The sequence below is a fragment of the Ascaphus truei genome, chromosome 2 (assembly GCF_040206685.1).
Source record: "Ascaphus truei isolate aAscTru1 chromosome 2, aAscTru1.hap1, whole genome shotgun sequence".
NCBI lineage: Eukaryota > Metazoa > Chordata > Amphibia > Anura > Ascaphidae > Ascaphus > Ascaphus truei.
This window is the reverse complement of record NC_134484.1, coordinates 119,524,964-119,550,480: the sequence shown is the minus strand read 5'-3', so window position 1 is coordinate 119,550,480 and position 25,517 is coordinate 119,524,964. Positions and strand designations below refer to the sequence as shown.

Here is a 25,517-nt window from a genome sequence, read left to right as displayed (position 1 = left end):
CGTCAGGGCTTCCAACAGCCACCCAAAGATATTGACTGCTAGGTGATACATGCGCTGCTCGTGAAGACAGTAAAAATGCACATTAATTGCACCAGCCCATCCTAGAGCCATTCATAATCCCAGACATAGCAGATATGTAAAATTCCATGTTAGAGATCCATCCACAATCCACGGACCATATAAATAGAGACCATCAGCAATACAGATTTCCATCTTAAAGGTTTAACACCATCAGTGTCGATGATAATAGTATCCCCTACGATGATGCACAGTGTAGCGCGCACACGCAATATAGAACCGGCCTAAGCCAGACGCAAATGGCAGGGACCTAAGCCCCTCCCCGAAGCTCCCAATGGGAGAACGTAGACCAGAGCCAGCTAAACTGCTATCCCAGAAGCCGTCATTCGCCCCAGTCATCCACCCCCCGTGAACCCCCCGGAAGGACTGGATGGGAACAAACACCCCTAAACTACTGCATCTCCCAAGTGCTGTAAGCAAGCTGCCATGCAACTGGCAGCACATCGGCCCCTCAAGGAAAAAGTTGCTGTGCCCTCCCCATATTGCCATGACAACCCGTAACACCAATACATGACGCGAAGTGCAGGTTAACCAATCAGTCTTAATTAAAACAATATCTTTAAACATAACTACAACACAGTATAACAACAAACTTATACTATAGTAAATACTTCTGTTTGAAGAATCCATAATATCAACAGACAAAACCTACAAAACCTCCTCCATAATACTATTCATTTCCTACATGCAAAGATTTTATTTTAGGTTGAGGCTTCCAATGAATCATTTATTTTCACAATAAAAAAGATTAAATCTAAATAGAAACTATTTTCCTTGAGAAAACAAGGACAGAAATGTCTGTTAATACAAAGCAAACTCCCTAAGGTGAAAGTTTAATGCAGGATAACTAGTTACATTATATCATCAGTTATAATATAATAAAAACTTAAGATTAGGGTTCAACAAAGTATCCGGCCGCTCCTCCTCTTACCGTGCACCCCAAAGCTGGAACAATCTACCGGAGACTCTCACAGCCACCACCAGTCTAAGTTCTTTCAAAACTAAAGTTGTCTCACATTTTAATCTGGTCTGTAACTGTTACATACGCCTATAATATATATTATTTCTTACTGTGCATGCAATGTCTTGTATCCGGAGCTCTAAAAATAGTAAAATTGGTGTCACGTTGGAATCAAATGCTGTAATATAAAGACATATGTCCAGTACTTGAGGGGCCTATGATGAAAGTCTGCAAGTGTGTGGTTTGTAAGTGCTTTTTTCAAGTGCTTTTTTCAATGTCTCAAGCAAAATGGCATTAAAGGGTTAAATTCAATAACCACTTGTATACAGCAGGCAATGGTTGCTTTACTCACGTAACTTCAGACCGGTAAGCCCCAATCAAACCGGAGCACCGATCCTTCACATTTGGTGGCGGTTCCCCTGAGAAGATCCTGGAGGTAGGTAAGCGCGGCGTCACTCGTGGTAGTATTCACTGGGTGTTGGTCAGGCGATTACGCTGACTCCATGGCACCCTGCATGATGTCGTCGCCGTCCATTTCGCGCCGCTACCTGCATATGTATGTGTGTGTGTATGTGTGTATGTATGTATGCGTGTGTAGCCCCGGGTTTGTTTTTCACTTGCTGGCCCCCCTCCGCGAGTGCCGAGTGGTCGCGGGTGCCGCAGGATGCAGCGACGGACCCGCCGACACTCCGCGAGGGTGGGGGCCAGTGCAGGGAGCGCTCGGCATCCCTGGAGCTCTGGCGGCGCACCCGGCTAGCGGGGGCCGCCATGACACATTGCGCGAGCGTGCGCAGGATCGCAGGATCGCGGATGCGCAAGAGGGACTCAGCGGCTAGGGAGAAGTCGCACGAGGGCAGGGACGGCGAGGCAAGTGCGCACACGGCCCCAATGCTTTAGCAGCCTCCTGGGAACTACAACTCCCAGGAGGCATAGGGAGACAGGCACCAGGTGCCTGATAGGAGCCAATAGGGCTGGAGGATTCCCAGACAGCCCGATTGATACATTTCGCGGGCTTAGTGTCACGTCAGTTGGAGCTGGGAGCAGGAACGGGAAGGAAGGGTGCAGGGAGCGAGTGGCTCCTGCACCAGGTAAGGATCCCCAAGTCCTAGGCAGGCCCCAAATCCCTGTTAGGGTAGTGGGTAAATGATAAGGGCCGAGATAGGGAGCTTGCCCTTAGGTGTGAGAGGGTGCAGGCTTGTTAGTGGATCACGGCTGGTAGTGCAGTGAGCGCTGACAAGTAAGCAAAGTGTATACTGCGTGTGTTGCGGTCTGCAGGTTGACTGCGTGTGTTGCTGTCTGCAGGTTGACTGCGTGTGCGGTGTGTTAGTGCTACATGTTGTTACTGCGAGGCTAGTTACAGTTAGGATTGGAACTTAGTTAGTAAGGGGAGTGGGACAGGTAGGCCCCTAGGAGTTTCCCCAAAGCCACTACAGGTTGCTGCGTGATAGGGACGGCCTATAGTGTAGCGAATGCCACTTAGATAGTTAGGGACTCAGCGGCTGCTGCTGTTCCAGTGATGGAGTTCGGACCCACGTTGGGGTCCACGGAGAATATCACCAGGATAGGATCAGACGGATGCATCGCACGTCTGACCCTTTGTGAAGATCGTTGCAGGCCCGAGCACTGGAGTGCTCGGCAGGTAACTCTGAATTATAAGTGCACCACCGGGCCTTTAGCTTAACTGTGACTGCGCAGTCACCCACGATCTCCGTAGGAGTGCGGGACATTGGGTGGGGGATTACCGGACACTGGGTGGGAACCCGATATTGTGTGTAAGGTTATACAGTTATAGTATAAGGTTAAGTTGTGTTACGTTTTCTATGTACGTTAGTAAAGTGTTAGTTATTATCTATACTGTGTATGTGTTTATTGATTGTCCTGCGAGGAACCACTTCCCCTTTGGTGGGAGCCATCGCAGGTGGAGGCGCTGCGCTATGTAAATGTGTGAGTATTACCCCAGGCTCCCAGCTAGCGGAGGCTCAGATCTCCTGGAGCCGCAGGTGTTATACAGCGACCAGTAGTCCCTTAGGAAGTTGTTCAGAAAAAGGGCTACGCGTGGATGTGTGTTTGTATGGATGTGTGTTTGTATGGATGTGTGTTTGTATGGTGTGTGTGTGTGTGTGTGTGTGTGTGTGTGTGTGTGTGTGTGTGTGTGTGTGTGTGTGTGTGTGTGTGTGTGTGTGTGTGTGTGTGTGTGTGTGTGTGTGTGTGTGTGTGTGTCTGTGAGTGTGTCTGTGTGTGTGTGTGTCAAGGATTGCAAAACAAAAAAAATATATTTATTAAACTTTTTTTTTTCTTTAAAAAATCTTATTTAGGACTTACTTTCACTCACACAACCCATGAACACACATATACACACATATACACACATATACACACATATACGCACACACACATTACCTGCAGCTCCCGGCTCTATACACAGGAAAAGCATGTGGCACGTGCACGCGCGTTCTCATAGACACACACGGCCGCATGCTGTATATAACAGCCCTAAGCTGTCCTTCTCCTGCTTGTTCTCTGACAGGAAGCAGATGAACTAACGGTAGAGGTAAAATTGTCCAGAATACATTCTTATGTCCATGACCACTGCAGAAAATATATATATATTTTTTAATTGGGGTTCAGTATCAGAACCCTTTATCAAGTGTTAGTTGTAAGCTAAAATAATGTCAGTTTTATTTGCAGGACTAATAGTTACTTACAAGCGTTCTTACACAAGTATTCTTATTTCAGACACTAGTGAAATATGTGCCCCAGTATAATTTCTTGGAGAGTTGTATTTATTCATACAAATGAATGTATAGAGCTATGTGCAAAACGTGTGTCTGTTTCAGCATTTGTGAGGGTCTCTAGCTGCATTGTTTCATTTGTTTAATTTTTCTCGTTTACCTATACATAGAGCACAACATCCAGTAGATCAAACATGTCTAAAGTAGAGATAAAATTACAAGGATAAATTAGCTGTTTCCTTACTTTTTATTTCATTATCAGTAGAATCAGTCATAACAATTACTGACTCTACATCACGAGTTATACCTCATACATTTCCATCTTATTTAAGTTTACTTCAGTCTGGCAGATTTTTTACTGCGTACACTGGTTCTCTATTGCCAAAGAAGTGTATAGCCTTAGGCAAGACATGCTGAAGGAAACTGATTGCTTCAGCAAAGAAGACTGTCCATTTCAACTGCCTAAGGCTGTGTCATACATATAATAGTGAAGCTGCAGTAATGGAGGACCTCCTACTGGTGTTGTAGACTGCAGGTTAATTTAGTGTAACTTAAGGAATGTGTGTGATGCTACTCTGAATCTAAATTGAGAAGTGGTGCATGGTGGACCAAAGCAGCATATTTTTTGCCTTAAGGCAATTAACTCGTACTGTATGTGAGCTCACTCTTACAGTACTAGACATGCAAAGTATCTGTTTTTTTAGTGTCAGCTATAGAGACCTGTGGAACTACAGTAACTGGTCCACAACCAGGTAAAAAAAAATACAGCAAAGCTTTACTCACAATGAACCCAAGCTCTACTTTCTGAGCCAATCTTATGGTAAAGAAAGTGTCTGACAGGACTCAACTGGGGAAAATTCAATGCAAAACTAACGAATGAGACCTGCTGTTGAGGAAAAAAATATATATTGTGGTCTAGTATTTTTCTCATTCCACAAACTCTGGTATAACTACAATACAACTACATTTAAAATTAGATGAAGTTGAATGATGAGGTGCAATATATGAAAATGGTATGTTTTGGTGCCGGTAAATTATTTTGCAAGCTTCTCTGTGTTATACTACTACTATACAATATTGTATATGTTCTATTAAAAGTCATGATATTTGATCACTATAAGATTTGTAAAATCACACACACACACACACACACACACACACACACACACACACACACACACACACACACACACACACACACACACACACACACACACACACACACACACACACACACACCAGTATACTTTTTTTAATCAATGTGGTCATTATGCTTCGAGCATTTTAAATAAATCCACTATTGTACACTAAGCCATTAGTCACAGTGTAATTGTTGTTTACAGAAGATATTGCAATACATTATTATTATGATTATTCATGAGCACTTCATATTGCTCAATATGTATAAATGCTTTTATAGTGTTATTTCATACCTTGTAAGCTTGTTAACTTGTATTATTTTGTCTCTTATTAAATTAATAAAACATACTCATACAGAGATTGTTTAACCATTTCAGTGCCGCATAGGCCACCGCACCGGAGTGCCATGGCCCCTCCTCGTGATCCCGTGACCGCTTCTTCCTGTCAGATCGTGTTCTCCCCTACAAAAACGAGAAAGTAGAAGAATACTGTATAACATAGCTTCTACATCACGGGGCCCCAGGAGTGCCAGACCCCATGACATACTAGCTACATCAAATAGCGCCCAAAGGGTTAATAGTACAGAAAAAGGAGAGAGAAATGAAGGGAACAAATGCAGAAATGGACATATTCCATTATCCTATCATTGTGCATTTGCTCTCATTCCTCTTATTGTGACATACGTACAGTATATAGTACTTTCTAATAATGCTTGCTTGTGCATGCATCCAAATTTTTAGCAAAGTACCTTGATGCGCTGATGATGATGATGACGATGTGCATTTTTTTTTAAACTAAAGACTCCAGGCTTCAATATTGAGGCAAAATCAAAAGACTTTAGTAAACAGACCCTCATGTCTCTTTAATAAATCTGGAGTCAGATTTGTGGAGGATTATTTTAGATTACAAATACAAGGTTCTTGTAGAATGAGTAAGGTTTTCAAGATGTTTGAAGACTGGCAAGAAAAATGAATCAAATGCCTGGATTCCAGGAGTAAATATGTGGATTAGGCAACCATATAACAATTTTAGGTATTGTTACATAACAGAATTAAGAATTGTACAGAGTTCAAAGTTATTGAGATAACACTAAAATGATAGGGAAAGTGCTGCATGAACATCAGACATGGTGGGGTAAAACTTTAAATCCTATTCATAAGGTTCATCTGGTAATACAAGATAACCATAAAGGAAATATACAGGTGCCGTTTGGAGATTTTGAGTCATTGCTAGTCTGCTGCTTCATTCAACAAGATGTGTCGAAACTGAAAAATACAGCACCTAAAAATAAGAACAAGACTAAGAAGGAGCCTGTTGTACAAAACTAAGAACACGGATTGAGCACAAAACTAAGAACACAGTATTGAGCACAGCATCAAAAGAATTTGCAGAACTGTAACTAAACACAGGCTATATCATTTGTAAAATATATGTACTTATACACCAGTGGAGTTATAAAAAGGAAATGTAAAATATTATATTTGGGATGCCCTACTTTCCCATTATACAGTATGAGTCCTCTTTGATTTGTGACGTCAGTTATGGTGCTTGCGATGCAGTCCCAGTGTCGTCTATTACTTCTTGAATTTCAAAAATCAGTTTGTTTTCCCATTACTCAGACTTGATACTTTAGATTGTCAAGACAAATTTGTACTGTTCTTGAAAAAGGTGAAGTCATACTGATGGGGCTCCCCAAGAGCTGCTCCCCTCTGTACAGGACCAGCGTGCTACGGGTTGAAATTCGCTTGTACTTTGTGGAACTTCAACCCCACCACTGGAATGTTAATGAGCCAAAAAGATAAAGAACTTTGTATTAACAGCTGCATTGAAATTGAACCACCCCAGTGTACATCTGCATTGCCCTAAAGGTAGACAGCCTGATGGGGCTCCCAAAGAGCTGCTCCCCTCTGCTGCACAGGACCAGCGTGCTAAGGGCTAACATTTGCTTGTACTTTGTGGAACGTCAGCCCCACCCACTGGAATGTTAATGAGTTAAAAAAACAAGGAACTTTGTATTCACAGCTGCATTGAGTCTGAACCACCCCAGTGTACATCTGCGTCACCCCAAGGCAGACAGCCAAAGGCTGTGAGCCGTTTGCTGCCGTTCGCTGATGTTTGGTGATGTTAAAGCTGCTCTATTTCAATCTAAAACTCACAAGCCCTTTATCCCTTGTACCCAGGGTTGCCAGCTTCAACTAAAGGCCAACCCGGAGAAAGTTTTTAAAAAAAATCCTTTACTTGGCGGCATGCTGCGGTGGCGTCTCCTGGCATCCTGCTGCAACTCCCACTCCAGTGAACATGCCGTGAACATGGCTGCACGGCATCATTCAACAGGATGCTACATGACATCAAGAAAATGAGAGGTAACTCTCCCTCTGCAAATCCCTTGAAAATGAAATATGAAATAGTCCATGAGGGAATTTTTTTTTTGTCATTTCTTTCACCAGATTAACATAGGATCTCTCTACACCCCGAAATACGTGTGTTCATTAATGAAAACAAAATTGTGAACCTGATATTTATTCCTGAATAAAGGGGATTATGACATTGACACCCAATATAGAGCACTATGGATAAACCTGAGAAACGGTGTTCCTACAGTCTGACTAGTCTGACAGGTAGTGCAGGCACCTTGTAGGTAGCACCCTCCCTGATGCAGGCATTCGTTAACCAGAGGGGCCATGTTTGAATTACAACGAGGGGTTGGTTTCATGAAGGGCCAGGCCTTGAATTGGTAAAGGATGTCCTGTGGAAACAAAGGGAGTTAATAGATGGTCGTGTAAAGGGGTCACTGGGTTAATTAATAAAAGGGGTTAATGTTGCTGCAGATTTATTCAGTTTAATGGGTGATTTCCGTTTGTTTCTGCGGCAAGAAAAAAGGAGGGGGCGGGTACCTTTTTTTGTCTGGCGAGCAGCTTTTTTAATAATTTGTTGAGCCCTGTTCATCACCATCATCATCATCATCACAATGTAATGTCTTGAACAATTCTTCAAGTGTTGCTGTGAAAAGCGTTGGTGATATGGTGTCTCCCTGATGCACTCCCTTGCTGATTCCTTATCTTGCTTTTATTTTCATGCAATCTAATCGTTGGTGTGGCATTCTTGTTAATGTTCTTTATAATATCAATGTGCGTTTCTTCAACACTGTCTTCTTAATGTATTTAGAACAGCTTGAAGAATTGTTCGAGACTGCATTGGGATGAAAAGGAATCAAAATCAATGGTGAAATATCAAAATAAATGGAATTGAACTAGAAGACGAAGACAATATCTACCTTGGCTGGCAAGTAACATTGGATGGAAAGATTTTAAATGTAATCAACATCAGAAAGAAGATAGAACATTGTGCATTTGGAAGAAACAAGACCATCTTTGAAAGGAACCTTCCACAGTGCCTCAAGAGAAAAGTTTTGAGAATCTTGGACCCTAAATGTGATGGTAATTCAGAAGCTTCAGATAACGCAAAGAAGTATAGAGATGTGTACTGTATGCTCGGTATTACCCGAAGAGAGAGGAAAAAGAATGAATGGGTTATGAAACAAAATGCTGTGATCATCATACGGGTGTGGAAATTAAAATGGTAGTGGGCATCATCAGAGAAAGATGGTACTTGACTGGATTGCTATTGATGTGTTCAATATATATAGGACCCTTTCAGTGTGAGATGGGCAGGCAGATTATTGGAGATAAGGAAAAAGCAGAGGTATTAAACAAATTCTTTGCCTCTGTGTCTACCAGGGAAGAATCAATTTCAATAGTAGTGCCACAGGAGGAAGCCACAACCTCCACATTAACGAACAATTGGTTAACTGAGGAAGAAGTTCATAGGCAGCTTTATAAAATTAAAGTAAATAAGGCACCTGGCCCCGATGGCCCCGATGGTATACATCCAAGAGTTCTCAAGGAGTTAAGTTCAGTAATAGCCAAACCATGACATTAATATTCTAGGACTCCTTTTCCACAGGCTCAGTACCAGACAATTGACGTAAAGCAGATATGGTGCCTATATTTAAAAAGGTAGCAAGATAACAACCGGGGAATTACAGACCTGTAAGCCTGACTTCAATAGTGGGGAAGCTACTTGAAGGTTTAATACGGGATAATATTCAGGAATACCTAATGGAAAACAAAATTATTAGTAATAGTCAGCATGATTTATGAAGGATAGATCATGCCAAACTAACCTTATTTGTTTCTTTGAGGAGGTAAGTAGGAAAATAGACCAGGGTTACACAGTTGATGTGGTCTGCTTAGATTTTGCAAAGGCTTTTGATACGGTTCCACTCAAGAGGTTGGTGTACAAAATAAAGCAAATTGGACTCAGTAAAAAAAATATAGCTCTGGATTGAAAACTGGTTGAAGGATAGACAACAGAAGGTTTTCATAAATGGAACTTTTTCAGGTTGGGCTAAAGTCGTGAGTGGAGTACCTCAGGGATCGGTACTGGAACCCCTGCTTTTTAACTTGTTTATTAATGACCTTGAGGTTGGCATAGAGAGCAAAGTCTCCATCTTTGGTGATGACACTAAATTGTGTAAGGTAGTAGAGTCAGAGCAAGATGTAATTTCCCTCCAGAAGGATGAATGAAACACAATGAAGTGATAAAGTGATCAAGTCATTGCGTTTACGTCCGAGGAGGAAGTGGGCTGAATCGTTCCTAGTCTCGTGGAAACAGGTTGTATGGCGCGATACACATTGCATTGATACATTGTGACCTATTTTGGGTTATACTTCCAAGTACATTGCTTCATTTGTGGTCTGAGCATACAAACAAGGCAACAGCCATATGGTTCACCTAGTTGCAATATACTTCACAGCAGGCTAAGGGGAGTGTGTATTGATCTCACTATGGATATGTTGTTGTTTTTTATGTAGCTAAGAGCTAAGAGGATTGGTTTACCCCAGTATTGTAACTTTGTTTCTTTATTGCTACATTATTTATAGGGACATTGTTATGCTTATTAAGCAAAGGGAACTATTTATTTACCTCATTTTCATATGTGGCACTATTTTTGCTACAATATATGCATAATTATTCCAACACTACTACATAGTTTACACCCGAGAGTTGGGCTTAGCAACATCTGCTCCACTTTCACATCTTCCTGTGATGATTTACTGTATTCTATGGTTCATTTAGACCACATTTACATAGCTACTTATACTTGGTAATAACAGCAAATTATGCTATGAACAGGACGATTCTAAGTTGCTATGAGTGTACATATATTATGAATTAATCAAGCCAACATTATTGGTACTTTGATTTACATCTCTACAGCATCTGAATACCACTTTTTTATGAGGAGTTTGATTTAACTCTACACACGGTAAATAATAACTTCATTGCGTTGAAAAGATGTTCAGGGTACTCTAATTGGGCAAGAGTAGGACAAATAACTTATCTTTTAGGAGCAGGGTGCTAGCAGTGTAGCCGGGATCACCATCCATCTACTGTACAACGATAGATAAACAGGAAAAAAGGTCTGCAGCACTCTCTGGTAAGTATCCAATGTAAAAAAAAAAAGGTTTATTGCATCAAATTAATATCAGGGATGAAGTACAGGAAAAAATGGAGCAACGTTTCGAACCTCCCGGTCCTTTTTGAAGCCCCTATATATATAAATAAAAAAATATATTATTTTTTTGGCCAATTGGTGGCTTTTACTAGTATCTCTCCTCCCACAGTGATGGGAGTGGCTACTATATGGAATCTGTATCCAATCATTATTTGACAAATATGACTGGGACTATTTGGCCCCACTATTATGTGACAACAGTCTGAGTGCAGATAATAGGGAACTTTGGGAGATTTTGTTATCTCCTTTCTATTGTGTTCTACCTATGCATTTGGGAAGCAAGATTAAACAGGAGACTTAGGCTCCGCTCTCTCAGTCAGCGCGTCCACACTGCAGACAGGCGGTGCGCTGACAGGCACAGACTGCGATATGCGGTCTGTAGGGAGCCGGGAGCTGGAGCGGGAGGGGGGCGGCAGTGGGAGGGGGGCGTGGTTTGAGCGGTGGGACCGCTACTCCCCCCCTCCCTCCACGGGCTCAGGCTGCATGAGGGAGCTGCTGCTGGAAGGTAAACAACAGCAAAAAACACACACACACCACCCTCTACCTTGCTTCCTGACAGCTCCCGCTCCCGCCCCCGCAGCTGATTGGCTCATCAGCGCACCACGTGATGCATCACCGCTCGGGATCACAATTTTCTTGCATCCCCTGGCGGCTGACGCGTCACAGCGTGTAGTGAGCCGTGCAGCGAGGGGGGACTGGGACCAGCTCGGGAAGATTCCCCTGCTGGTGGGGAACGCTCACGTGGCCGCACGCGCTGCCGGGCGCAGCGAGTCCAAGCCCTTACCATTTAAATGGGGATATACTGTATTAGGGGAATCCTTGATCGAGAATGATTTAGGAGTGCTTGTAGTCAGCAGGCTTAGCAATAGTGCCCAAAGTCATGCAGTAGCAACAAAGGCAAAAAAAATATCTTATCTTGCATTAAACGTGCAATGGATGGAAGGGAGGTAACCATAATTATGCCCCTTTATAAAGCATTGGTAAGATTACACCTTGAGTATGAAGTATAATTTTGGGTACAACTCCTTAGAACATACATTATGGAACTAGAGAGAGTGAAGAGAAGAGACACCAAATTAATGAAGGGGATAATTTAACTTATGAGGAGAGGTTAGCTAAATTAGATGTATTTACATTAGAAAAGAGGCGTCTAAGAGGGGATATGATAACTATATACAAATATATCCGGGGACAGTACAAGGAGCTTTCGAAAGAACTATTCATCCCACGGGCAGTACAAAGGACTCATGGTCATCCCTTAAGGTTGGAAGAAAGGAGATTTCACCAGCAACAAAGGAAAGGGTTCTCTAAAGTAAGGGCAGTTAAAATGTTGAATTCTTTACCCATGGAGACTGTGATGGCAGATACAATAGATTTGGTCAAAAAAAGTTGGACGTCTTTTTAGAAAGGAAAGCTACTGTATACAGGGAAACACCAAATAACTAAACATGGGAAGGATGTTGATCCAGGGAGTAATCTGATTGTCAATTCTTGGAATCAGGAAGGAATTTTTTTTTTTTCTTATGAGATATCATTGGATGATATTTTTCTGGGGTTTTTTGTTTGCCTTCCTTTGGATCAATACACTGCAAGTAACGATATAGGATAAAGTATCTGTTGTCTAAATTTTGCATAAGTTGAACCAAAATTTTTAGCAACAGGTTCTCTCTCACGGAGGGGGGGGGGGTGGAAGAAGAGGGGGGGGGAGAGAGGGGGGGAAAGAGAGGTGGGGGGAAAAGAGAGGTGGGGGGGAAGAGAGGTGGGGGAAAGAGAGGTGGGGGAAGAGAGGTGGGGGAAAGAGAGGTGGGGGGAAAGAGAGGTGGTGGGAAAGAGATGTGGGGGGGAGAGAGAGAGAGAGACGGGGAGAGAGAGAGACGGGGGAGAGAGAGAGAGACGGGGGAGAGAGAGAGAGACGGGGGAGAGAGAGAGACACAGAGAGAGAGAGAGCGGGAGAGAGAGCGAGACCGGGAGAGAGAGAGATGAGGGGAGAGAGAGAGACAGGGGAAGGAGGAGATAAAGAGAGATGGGGAGAGAGAGAGACAGGGGAGAGAAAGAGAGAGACAGGGAGAGAGAATAACGGGAGAGAAAGAGAGAGATGGGAGAGAGAGAGACAGGGGGAGAGAAAGAGAGAGATGGGGGAAGAGAGAGACCATGGAGGGAGAGAGAGACCAGGGGGGAAGAGACACCATGGCGGGGGTGTTTTAGAGACCAGGGGGAACCAGTGCAAATAAGTGCAACCTGCAACCAGTGCAAATACAAATGGACACATGCAAACTACACAAGCAGGCAAACTGCACAGGACACAGACACAGGCAAGCAGGACACACACACACACAGAACACAGCCCCCCTCACATCTCCCCCAGCCCCCCTCACATCTCCCCTAGCCCCCCATCACATCTCCCCCAGGCCCCCCTCACATCTCACCCAGCCCCCTCTCACATCTCACCCAGCCCCTCCTCACATCTCACCCAGAAACATCTCACATAGGCACCTCACATCTCCCCAGCCCCCCTCACATCTCCCCCAGCTCCCCTCACATCTCTTCCAGCCCCCCGTCACATTTCTTCCAGCCCCCTCACATCTCTCCCAGTCGCCCCCCTCACATTTCTCCCAGCCCCCCCTCACATCTCTACCTGACCTCCCTCACATCCCTCCCTGACCCCCCTCACATCTTTCCCTGACCCCCTCACATCTCACAGGGGTGAGAGATAGGGGGGAGGGAGCAGAGAGACCAGGGGAGCAGAGAGATCATGGGGAACCACTGCAAATAAGTTCAGCCTGCAACCAGTGCAAACAGGACACAGGCAGGAGACACACAGCACACAGACAGGCAGGAGACACACAGACACAGGCAGGACACACAGGCAGGAGACAGAGGCAGGAGACACAGGCAGGACACACAGGCAGAACACACAGGCAGTCATACACGCAGGACAAAGCCTCACTTCTCTGCTGCATGCTTTTTCTCTGCTCTTTGGCCCCACCCCCAGGCTCCTGCCACCTCCTCCTGATTAGCTGCTGCTGTGTAATGCAGCCAATCAGGATGGAGCAAGCTGCCCAGCCCCTTAGCAGAAGTCCTGCTCTCTTTCTTCTCGCACCGGTTCTGCGAACTGAGGAAAATGTAGGTACAGGTTCACACGAACCGGTGCGAACCGGCTGAATCCCACTGGTGGGTTGAACTTGATGGATGTATGTCTTTTTTCAACCTCATCTACTATTTAACTATGTAAGGTTAATGCCATTTCTTCCTATGCCGGCCTTAATGCATGTTGGCAAGTACCTTTACCACTATAGTAGGGTAAATTGTGCAATCTTTCATAGTTTGGGTAAACCTACCTGTACAAGTGCCACTATATACAGTGGCGAGAAAAAGTTTGTGAACCCCAATTATAATTACGGAAATGCCATAGTTTTCCCATGATAACCTTCTGGAATCAAAACCAATCTTTTCTTAAATATCCAATAGGGTTTATATGATCCAATTACATGTCTTTTGAAAGAAAATTATTAATGAATTAGACAAACAATGAGTAATTGTATGTGCAAAAGTAAGTGAAACCCTGGTTTTATCAGCTAAATTAAAGGGGATAATTAGAATCAGGTGTTTAAATAATGTAGGTAGATCTTTCGATCCCACTCTATATAAAGATCAGAAACTTTGTGAGTTTGTTCTTCACCATACAGGTGTGTGGTCATTACATGATCAAAAGAAATCTCTGAGGACCTCAGAAAAGCAGTTATTTATGCTCATCCGTCTCAAAAGGGGTACAAAACAATTTCTAAGGAATGGCGACTCCACCAATCCACTTTCAGACAGATACACTACCGACACACTTTATTAAAGTGTGGCCGGTACCGCAAGCCGGGATATTTCCCGGCTTGCTTGTGGCTGCCCCTCGGCGTGCCGCGCGTCATAGACGCGCGGTCACGCGTCTTCGGGAGCCTGCGCCCCCTGCACGCGCGTCCAGGGCTCCCCGAGGGAGCCCTGGTTTCCCGCGATCTGCGGGACGGCGGCAGGGGGTTCCGGGGGACCCGGCGGACCCGGTAGCGGTAGGGAGAGCGCCCCGATCGGAGGGCGCTCTTCCGCTGCTTCGGCGCGCGCCCGTCACACTCGGGCGCGCGCCAGGCTACTGCTGCGGCCAAGAACGGGCAAATGCTCAAATAAACTTGGCCGCAGCAGTAGTCTACAAATGGAGCACAAAGAGATGGGGGAGCACAGTACGAGGAAGAGTATGTATTTAAGCAAGGTAAATCTTCTTTAGCTGGTGGTCAATGTGGTGAGATCACCCCAATTGATTCATCAGCTATGGTATAAACTCAGTGGGCGGGAAAATACATACATATAAATGTATATAGTAATAAATGTGTAACTTACACGGCTTTGTGTAAGTTCTATTACATCATATCTTTAACTCTCAGCTCTTTCTTATGATGTAGGTTTTTTCTTCTGTCTTGTCTTTAGCTCTCGCTGCTTCTGGGATGTTCTTCGCCGCAGAAATCGCTTCCTCCTCCTAGAGGTTTCCCTCTCACAGAAATAAAAAGGCAGTTAAATCGATACAAATCATATGTAAATGACAACTGGAGTGCGGTGAAGTGAAACCACTGCTCTATATAAATAACATTGCTGCCCATCTGACGTTTGCCAAATAGCACATAGATGATCCACAAGACTTCTGGAACAAAGTTTTCTGGACAGACGAGTCAAAGGTATTACTTTTTGGCCTCAATGAGAAATTTTTTGTTTGGCAAAAGAACCTCATCCCAACCAACAAGCACGGTGGTCGGAGTGTGATGGTTTGGTGCAGCTTGGCTACTTTGCTGCTTTATGACTTGGACGGCTTGCCATCATTGACTTAACCATGAATTCTGCATTGTATCAGAAGATGTTAGAAGAGTATGTGAGGCCATACGTCCGTGAGCTCAACCAACTGTATGAACCAAAAGTGGGTCATACAGCGAGACAATGATCCTAAACATACAGGTAGATCAACAAAAGAATGACTGCGGAAGAAGAAAATCCGCAGTTTAAAATGGCCAAGTTAAAGTCCAGACATAAACCCTATTGAAATATTGTAGTAGGGCCAGAACCGAACCGTCAACGCAAGGAAGCCCTCAAATGTCACTGAGTTGAAGCCGTTCTGTAAAGAGGAATGGGACAAAATTACTCAAAACCAATGTGAGAAACTGACCAGCAGTTACAGGAAACACTAAGTTGAAGTTATTGCTGCACAAGGGGTGCAACAAGGTACTGAATCTTAATACCTCTTTACATATACTGTAGATATTGAATGTTGAATCATCTGTGGATCAATAAATGTTGAAAAGTATCATGTTCTATGTCATTTGTTTGATCAGGTTATTTTCATCTATTATTAGCACTTAGATTAAGATCTAATAACATTTTATGTTTGATATATGTTAAATATGTGAACATCCTAAGGGGTTCACAAACGTTATCTCGCCACTGTATCTTCTTGAACACCTTTTGCCACCTTAATGCCATCTTGAGGCAGTGAGATAAGGATTTGAGGGAAGAATGTTATATAATAGTGATGCCTAAACCGAGACTGAAGTTTTGAGTCACTACTGACATGAGAAAACTCTCTTCCCATGAGTGCTAAAGGCCATGTATGTATGCACACACAGCTGTCTCTTACAAATACAAATACTCTATGTAATTCCATCCCTGTATACTTATAGGGACCACATAGTATCTACACACACTTTTAGTAATGCTATAGCCTCTTACTGTCCCGGCCAGCTTTATTCTAAAGCTTGCCGGGTTAAATGCGGGGCTTTTTTCCGACGGGAACGGAGTTTCCCGCATGGCGGCCGCGTCAACAGATAAGCGCTAATGGCGCTTATCATTGAAAGCGCCCACGGCGCGGGAAAACAAAAAAAAAAAAGCCGCGCGCCACCGCGTTTAAAAAAAACCCGTGGAGAAAGCTGCATTAGGTTAAAGGCGGCCGCCTACACCTACCCACACCATTGATATACACTCTCACTCCACACACACCTTTTGTAAAGCGCTGTATACACTGTGGGCTCTTTACAAATTTATATTTACATACATACATACATACATACATACACACTCTTACATCATTAACATTCAGGGACTATTTAACACCTCAAGTCATAAATCGCATACTACACAGGGGGTGGTGTTAGGTTTCAGTCACAGATAACATTTCTTTTAAGTAAACCCTTGCCTGCTTTATTCAATGTAACACCGACGGGGAAGAGATCAGTGAATCTCGGAAGCTCGCACAAATTTACAGCATTTAGTTAGCCAAAGAACGGTATCGTCTGTTCATTTTTGATTATTAAAGCTCGGCTAACACGGTACCGATACCTCTACATCTATATGTATGGCGTGGTAGTGTGACTTTACCATGGTAACCATGATGTCACATGACCCCGCTGCGTCATTTGATGCCACGTTGCCATGGTCACGCGTCTAGCAACTGGCTGCACCTCGGTAAGTAGTTGTTGCAGAGGCCTTGCGTGGTTCCCCGGCATTTAATTTAAATGCCTTGGGGAAAAGCGCGGGACCTCTGCAATCACCCGCGCCCCCCCCCCCCCCCAAAAAATTATGCCCGTCTGGGGGGCGCATACCCCAGTTTGCGCACCGCTGGTATTGATTATACTAGCTTAGAAAATCAAGCAGCATGATAAAATTATGTTTTATAGAAAATGTAATCATTATTATTTTTATTTTTTTTAATACTGGTCAATGTATGTTTCTTAGTGAACTGAATTCAACCATTTATGAAACAATATACATTTCCAAGAGTCCTGCTTTATCAGACTTTGCAGAACTATATTTTATCATACCATACGCTTGCTTAGTATTATTCAGGAAATCAGTTTTGTTAGCAGAATGCTTTGGTTCAGGACTTGATTTATAAAAATATGCTGCTCAAGAAGATGAGACATTAATATGGGAAACTGTAAACACAGTTTGTTTATCTAAACTTCATGGACTCATGTGCTTAATTTGTTTCCATACTCTGCTATCTTTAAAACTAAACTAATAGGTCCAAATAAAACAAGAGATGTAAATAGTCTACGGATGTTGGATGGAATTTTAACTTTAGTTTTGTATATGACTGAACAGAATCTGTTTTCCTTTTCAAGTTCTGTTTTTTTATGGTAAGACAAGACAAAATATGACTATGATGTCATTCTGCCCTTGAAGCTCTGTAAGATTATATCCAGTATTACTCTATCACAAGTGTCAAACTATATCATTTAGAAGAGAACATTTGTTTGTTTGTATTAATGTAACTGGTAAGAGTTATGTATTTTTTGACAGGTCAACACTACTGAAATATTTAATTGACCAATATATTTCAAGATTTTTTTGTTTTGTTATGATATATGTTGTGATTATTTGCTTTTGGTGATTGACACAATTTCCAATTACTTTAATAAGGGGACATTTTGAATAAGTATGCAATTTTTAAAACTTATGTCTTTGTATTGAGCTACGATGCACCTATCTTAACATGCCTGCATCAGTTAGTCATTTTGGAAGAGCCAACAGAAAAGGTTAGGGAAGAGTTCAGTAACCCGCATATCAAATTTTGTTTATTTTTCATTCATAAATTATATGGTAAGAGCCTCATTATTGCATGCATTCCATTAATGTCAGATAAACTGCATTAATGTGCAAAATAAATGGACACACAAGATAATATCCAAACGGAAAACTCTCCAACTAAGAACCACCTGTTCAAATCACCCCATGTTAAAACTCGTTAACAATATCTGCTTTCTGTGAGTGATTAACAAGTAATAGCCATGTATGCTAAAGCCAAACTGATTGTAGCACATTAACAACTTTGCCTTAAGCCCCACAAAACAGCTGTTTGGGAATCCTCATGTGTACACAGCTAGACAGGATGTCAGGATTTGGCAAACAAGTTTATTGATTTACACAAATCTGGTCATTATTTTTTTTAGTTATTGCAGGTCTAAGTATACAAAGGCACATGCCGAGAAGAGTGCTGAGGACAGGTGGATAGCGGTTTATGTTTTCAGCCACATTGGCTTCTCTAAAAGCGAAAGGGTTAAGGCTAGAGACTGATGAAATAAATCAGTATTTACAGACTGAGAGCAGACCAGAGCTTTGATCATTTAGTATTGCTTACAGCAGGGGTGCGCAAAGATTCCTACATGCACCCCCTGTCTCCTCTCCCCTCCGGCTCGCCCCACCCCTCCCTGCATACTGGGTTGCCATGGAGACGTGTCGCTGGAAGGTAAGTAAAAAGTTACAGAGGCCTTGCGCGATCCCCGGCATTTATTTTAACTGCTTTCGGGGGAAGCACGAGGCCTCTGTAATAGCCGCGCCTCCCCCCCAGAAAATGTCACGCCCCCCCCTGCAGGGTACGCCCCCACTTTGTGCACCCCTGGCTCACAGCACATGTCGGTGATAATATTTTTACATTGTTTTTAAAGTTTATCCTGACTACGTTTGTAACGGTTAAGTATTTTACTGCTTCTATTTCTGCTTCTATCTCTTTTCAATTTTCCCTTTCTTAGCAGGTTATAATTAAAGGACATCCATACATTTACTGCCATATCATTTTAATGAAGAAAACAAGGCTGACCAACCCCTTATTTTGTTCAGAGTCTCCATTGAAAAGAAAAAATGAAGACACAAAAAAAATGTCTGATATATATAGCACATTTCTCTTCTCATCCAAATTCCAGATTAAAGGTTGTCACTGTAGTTCTGAATTAGCCCTATTTAGGGCGGCTGACAGGGGGGGAGAGCCGGGACAACCGTCATGGGGGCCTGCCTCCCCTGTCAGACCTCTGGGCCTCCCTGCTGGGCTGCACTCCCCGCTCACTCCTCCACAGGGCTGCATCCATGTGGGTCTGGTGTACTGCTACTTCCAGCCCTAAGGTAATTTTTTGTGTGTATATGTATATTGTGTGGGGATTGTTGGGGGAGGGTATGCATTGTGTATGGGGGGAATGTATTGTGTCAGTTTGGGGGGTCATGTATTGTCTGGGTATTGTGGAGGGGTATGTATTTTGGGGGGTATTGTGGTGGAGGGAGTATTGTATGGGTATTGTGGTGTGGGCGGTATAGTGGTGTTCGTGGGTTCATACTGTGATGTCCGTGGGTTTTGTGTCGTTATTGTGGTATGGAGGTATTGTGTGGGTATTGTGTTGTTGGGGCAGGTATTGTGTGTGTGGGCAATTTGGTGGGGGAAGTGAGAGAGAGGAGAAGGAGACAGGGGGAGAGAGGGAGACAGGGAGAGAGCTGAGCTGAGCATAAATGGGGAGATACATTTTAACGGACTCGTGTGCAATTCACATGGTTATGAGCAGTTTACCCAACAATGGAGATCCTAAAATCTCCGTTGATGTTAGCACATGGAATAACGCTGCAATATTTAAGACCTTCCAAAAACTGGTGTTGCCAACATCCAGATCCTAATTATCATTGATTTCTTTTTATGGGAATTTCTGAAACACATCAAATGTATTATGGTTTTAAGTGATTAAAGCAATATTTTTATGTGAACTAATATGACAAAACATTTAATAATGACTGTACTAAGTATGGATGTACAATAATGTATATTCATACATACATACCTCAACAATAACAATTAATATTTTATTTTTAATAATGCAAAATGAAAATAAATGAAGAAAGGACACTATAAATAATTGAGAAGGTTAAGAAGTGTAACATTTTTAATTTTACAATATTATAGTAAGAGTTACTGTACATTAACTTTGGTAAGGCACATCAGTAATGCATCTTAATGACGTGTTAAAGTTTGACCAATGTGCTTGTGCAGTGTATTTAAAAATGCATCTCTGAGACATGAAAATCCCTGTCAATAGCACTGCTGCTTTGATGAACAGTTGCTGTTTTTGCATCTCATTTGGTTTGAAGATACACGTTGATAAAACAAAAAATTATGTCCGTTCCCAATTTCCATAAAGCGTATTAATAGTGCTAAAATAACGGACTTCTGCGGATCTACCTTATAGGCAACTATTTATTTAACTGTGGTGGTGCTAATTGGGGCACTATCGCTCAGAAATTCCCCAGAGTTTAGGGGGAATTTCCATGCAATAGTCCCAAAATTGGCACTTTCGCAGTTTAATGAATAACTCCTGTAGAATGTTGTTCACTGTTGTTCACTGATATTTCATCATTGTCTTCATTACTGATTGGGTGATACAATTTGTATCAAGTATCACAAACAGGAGCATTGCCCCAAAACTGGCACAAATTGTGATATTTCTGGCTCTGCGGGACTGAGTTTCAATGTATCAACATGCTTTGCTCCATTTTTTGCCCCAAATGCTCCACCAGCATCATGTGAGTTTTGGGGAGTAGTTAAAGATAGGGTTAGGAGTGAGTCAGAGCCATTACTGAACTCTTCCTATTGCTCCCTCTCTTTCTTTTTCTTTCTTTTAGGCTCAAACTATCCAGCTTTTTTCTCTTGTTTCTCTCCAGGTGGTGGTCATCTATTACCCACCTACCTCTACTCATCCCCTTTCTGTCTTTCATAAACGCCTATCTCTATTGCAAGTAGGGGACCAGGTCTGGCTCTCTACAAAAAGATCAGCTTGAAACTCCCTTCAGCTAAACTTCGTCCCAAGTTAATTGGACTTTACAATATCCTATAACAATATCCTTTACAATATCATATAACAGGTTAACCCTGTAGCATTCAAACTAGAACTTCCTATTAATTATAATATATCTCCAGTTATCTCCTATTCCCAACCCTCCTAGACCTTTCCTGGTAGAAGGCCAGGAAGAATACGATGTACAGAAGAATTTCAGAAAGTCCCGGGGCAGGCTGCAGTATCTGGTCCATTGGAGGGGATATGGTCCCGAAGAAAATTCCTGGATAAATTCCAAGGATACCCATTCCCCCTCTCTAGTGCCGGTCTTTCACCAGAGATTACCCTCAAAGCTGACTTAGATCATCCAGAGGTTTCTCCTGAAGAGGGCATGGGAAGGGGTGTACAGCAGGATTCTGTCTGCTTCATGACGGTTTTTTTCGCTCCAGTCCTGGTTCTTTTTCAATTTGCCTTCAGTTGGCTTATTGTGGTCATCTTGGTTCCTGGTAGCCTCTTATTTTAAGGCTGCACTTCCTGCAGAAAGTTTCCAGAGCAAGTTTTCTGTTTCTTTACAGTCCCAGCCTTGTTACTCTCTGTCTCCTGTTCCCTGGCCTGTGGATTCCCTTTTGTTGACCTCTGCCCCCGATCTTTCATCTCTGCTGCCTGTCTCGACCTCTGCCTGTGATCCTGACCTTGCACCTCTGCCATCTGCCTCCACCTCTGCCTGTGACACCGACCTTGCATCTCTGCCACCTGCATTGACTTCAGCCTTTGATCTTGATCCTGCACTTCCCCCACCTGCATTGATCTTATGCCTGCAACCCAACTATGTTATCAATAAACAAGACTCTGTTCCCTGTCTCTGGTCAGTGAATATATATCCCTACCTTAGCCCTGCGGGTTTGCTTCCTGATCTGAGACAAGCACCGTTATATCAGTCCACCGAAACAGCCCTCACCAAAATAATGAATGACCTCCATGCTGCCAAAGACCAAGGTCATTATAACCTGCTTATATTTCTCGATTTCTCTGCAGTCTTTAATACTGTGGACCACCCTCTTCTCCTTCACATTCTCCATACTCTTCATATCCGTAACAGAGCTCTATCCTGGATTTACTCCTTTCTCTCCCATCGTAGTTTCAGTTTCTAATTTGCTAACACCTTCTCCTCTGTCTATGTCTCATTGGCTGTACCTCAGGGATGTATCCTAGGACCTCTTCACTTTTCTCTTTACACACTCTAGGTAAAATTATCAAATCTCTGGGTTCAAATATCTCTTCTATGCTGATGACACACACATTTAAGGCAATACGCTCCTCTGCCCCTCTTTACATCTCAGCCCTAATTTCTTGCTATATACCATTACGACTCTCACGTTCTGATCAGGGATGTCTTCTGTCAACCCTTTCTGTTTCTAAAGCCCTTTCTCATTTACCGTCCCACACCTCTGGAATGCCCTTTCCCTCAATATCCAACAAGCTCAACCCCTCTCCACCTTTAAGGCCCATTTTAAAACACAACTCTTTAATAAAGCATTTGGTTAGCTTTGTTGGCTGATACTATACATCTCATGTGCATTTACCATGACCCCTTGCAGATACACTTATTGTACCCCGCCTACTCTCTCCCTACTTACCACTTAGATTCTAAGCTCTCCGGGGAAGGAACTCATTTCCTAATGTTTATCTTTGTGTATGAATAGCTTAATCCTATTATATACTGTACGTGTGTTACTGCTGTCAAGTGCTATGTACATGGATAGCGCTAAATACAGTAAATAAAGATATACACACATTCATCCATGTGTCAAAAGTTTTGCATCTAACTGGTCCAGTTTTGTATGTTTGTATATCTTTATTTATCTAGCGCCCACAGTGTACTAAATACTTTACAAGACAGACAATACAGCACAGGGAGTTATAATACAATAAGTGCAACAAAGTCTGACAATAGGAAAGGAAATCCCTACCCCAGAGAGCTTACAATCAAAGTGGTATGTTGGGAGCCTTAAAGAGATAGCAGGTGAGGGAATAAGTGCAGTAGATGGTAGTGCTTGGCTACAGTGGTTGGTAGGAGCGACTGTGGGTGTGGGACATTAGCCATGAGTCCAGGCTATTGGAATGTTTCATTTAAGAGATGCGTTTTACGGTTTGTCTTAAAGGTGGGGGGAGAAGGTGCTCAGTGTATACTGCATGTGAGGTTGTTCCACAGGTAAGGGGCAGTGAGGGAAAAAATGTTTAAGGTGAGAGAGCAGTAGAGATGAAAGGGTTGGAGAGGACTCAGAGGAGACACTAATGGGTACAGTGCAGGAGACGAGCAGGGGCTTAATGAGAGAGCAAAGCTGATATGTACAAAAGAACAGATGAGTTTAGAGCCTTAAAGTTAAGGAGGAGAACTTTGTATGTGATCCGAAATTTGATGGGAAGCCAGGAGAGGGATTTAAGGAGGAGATGAGCAGATACTGTTTTGGAAGAAAGTGAGATTATTCAAGCAGTCAAATTTTGGATCCATTGCAAAAGAAAGTTGTGAGACAGGGAGGCAAATAATCAAGACGGGAGAGGAATAAGGGCATGCATTAGAGTTTTAGTAGTAGATTGACAGAGGAAAAGGCAGATCTTGGCATGAAGAAGGAGGAATAAGCAACACATTTTAGCTATGTCTCTAATGAGAATGGAGACGGAAAGAGAAGAGTCAAATGTCACTTCGAGGTAATGTGCTTTGGCGACAGGATAGATGTTTACTTTGATGGAAAAAGGGGATATTGGACCAGATTTAGGAGAAAATATGAGGAACTCAATTTTAGATATCCACCATGATGTAGCCAGAAGGCAATCAAAAACTGGATTGCAGGAGTGAGGGTAAGGGTGGATAGATATATCTGCTTAGAGATGATACCTACTTTAAGGCCAAAAGACTTGATAAGTTCACCAAGTGATAGTGTGTAGAGAGAGAAAAGGAGATGTCCCAGAAAAGAGCATTCAGGTACACCAACAGACAGATCATCAGAAGATGAAGACATGTTAGCAACAAAGACAGATAATATGCAATGGGAGAGGTAAGATGAGAACCAGGATAGAGCTGGTGTTGTGGGCACCAAGTGTGTTTAGAATATGAAGGAAAAGTGAGTGATCGACAGTAACAAAAGCAAAAGCGAGATCGAGTAGAATTAGTAGGGAAAAAGTGACCTTGGGATTTTGCTTTAGTAGATTTGGATACTGTAGATAGCACAGTCTCTGTTGAGTGAGCTGCATGAAAGTCAGATTGTAAAAGGTCCAGGAGGGCATGGGAATTAAGAAAGTTGACTATACCGGAGAACACGAGACATTCTAGCAGTTTGGAGGCAAACAGCAGGAAGGATACAGAGGGGTAGTTAGTAAGGCACATCCTGCTGCGGCAGACTTTATTCTAAAAAATCACCGGGTTGTCCCTGGCTTGTTCCTGGAATGCGACGCTGTTCACCCGGAGCATGCCGCGCTCCTTTTACTTTCCCAGCCATGGGTCATGCCCGGCTGACGCGCGGTTGATGTGTTAATTGATAATGGTTCAGATGGCATAAATTCATGAATTGTAATGCAGTATATATATATACTGTATATATATACTGTATAACAACAACCCCTATAACCCCTAATATACTGTACACATACAGTACTGTATATGCACATCAATGATACTATAGGCCGGCGGGGGCGAGATGTGTTTGCAGCAGAGAGAGATCCGCTGCTCTCTCTGCGCAAAAATCGGCACATTAAAAATTATTTAAAATACATTTTTATTAATAGTGTAGATGTGCAGGGGGTCTCCGGAGCTGAACCGCATTGGTTTCAGGTCGGGGGACCCCCTGCTTCCCGAGATATAGGCCCCTTTATGAGGTGCCGGTATCCCTCTGCATTTAAAGGTCCCGATCACGTGACCGCGGCATGTAAACCAAGCAAAGGGATACCGGCACCCCCTAAAGGGGCCTGTATCTCGGGGAGCAGGGGGTCCCCTGACCTAAAACCACAGCGGTTCAGCTCCGGAGACCCTGTGCACATCTACAGTATAAATAAAACACACATCAATAAAGAATCTTTCCTTACCTTTGCGGCTATGTGCTATGGTAACGAAGCAGCATTAATGTATTTTTAATAATATTGTACAGTGAGCAGGGGGTTCCCTGAGCCAGAAATCAAAGCTCAAGGGACCCCCTGCTTGCTCCTGCACAATATTATTAAAATACAGAAATGCTGCTTCATTACCATAGCTGATAGCCGCTAAGGCAATGAAGGGTTAAGGCAGAATAGCATGTTTATTGGGGACATTTGCCCCCAATAAACATTGCAATAAACAACATACAGTACAGTACACCCCCTGTGTATCTAAAATACATAAACAACAATAAATACATTAAATACATATTTTTAATGTGTCTGTTAAACCT

At 42.9% G+C, this 25,517-nt stretch overlaps 1 long non-coding RNA gene across 1 annotated transcript; it reads left to right on the top strand.

Annotated features, from left to right (window-relative positions):
- The first annotated feature begins 7,102 nt into the window (after positions 1 to 7,102).
- On the top strand, positions 7,103 to 15,687 carry LOC142488564 (uncharacterized). Its single transcript, XR_012799497.1, has 3 exons — positions 7,103 to 7,274; positions 8,077 to 8,348; positions 14,954 to 15,687. It is a non-coding gene; the product is annotated as an uncharacterized LOC142488564 (long non-coding RNA).
- Positions 15,688 to 25,517: the final 9,830 nt, after the last annotated feature.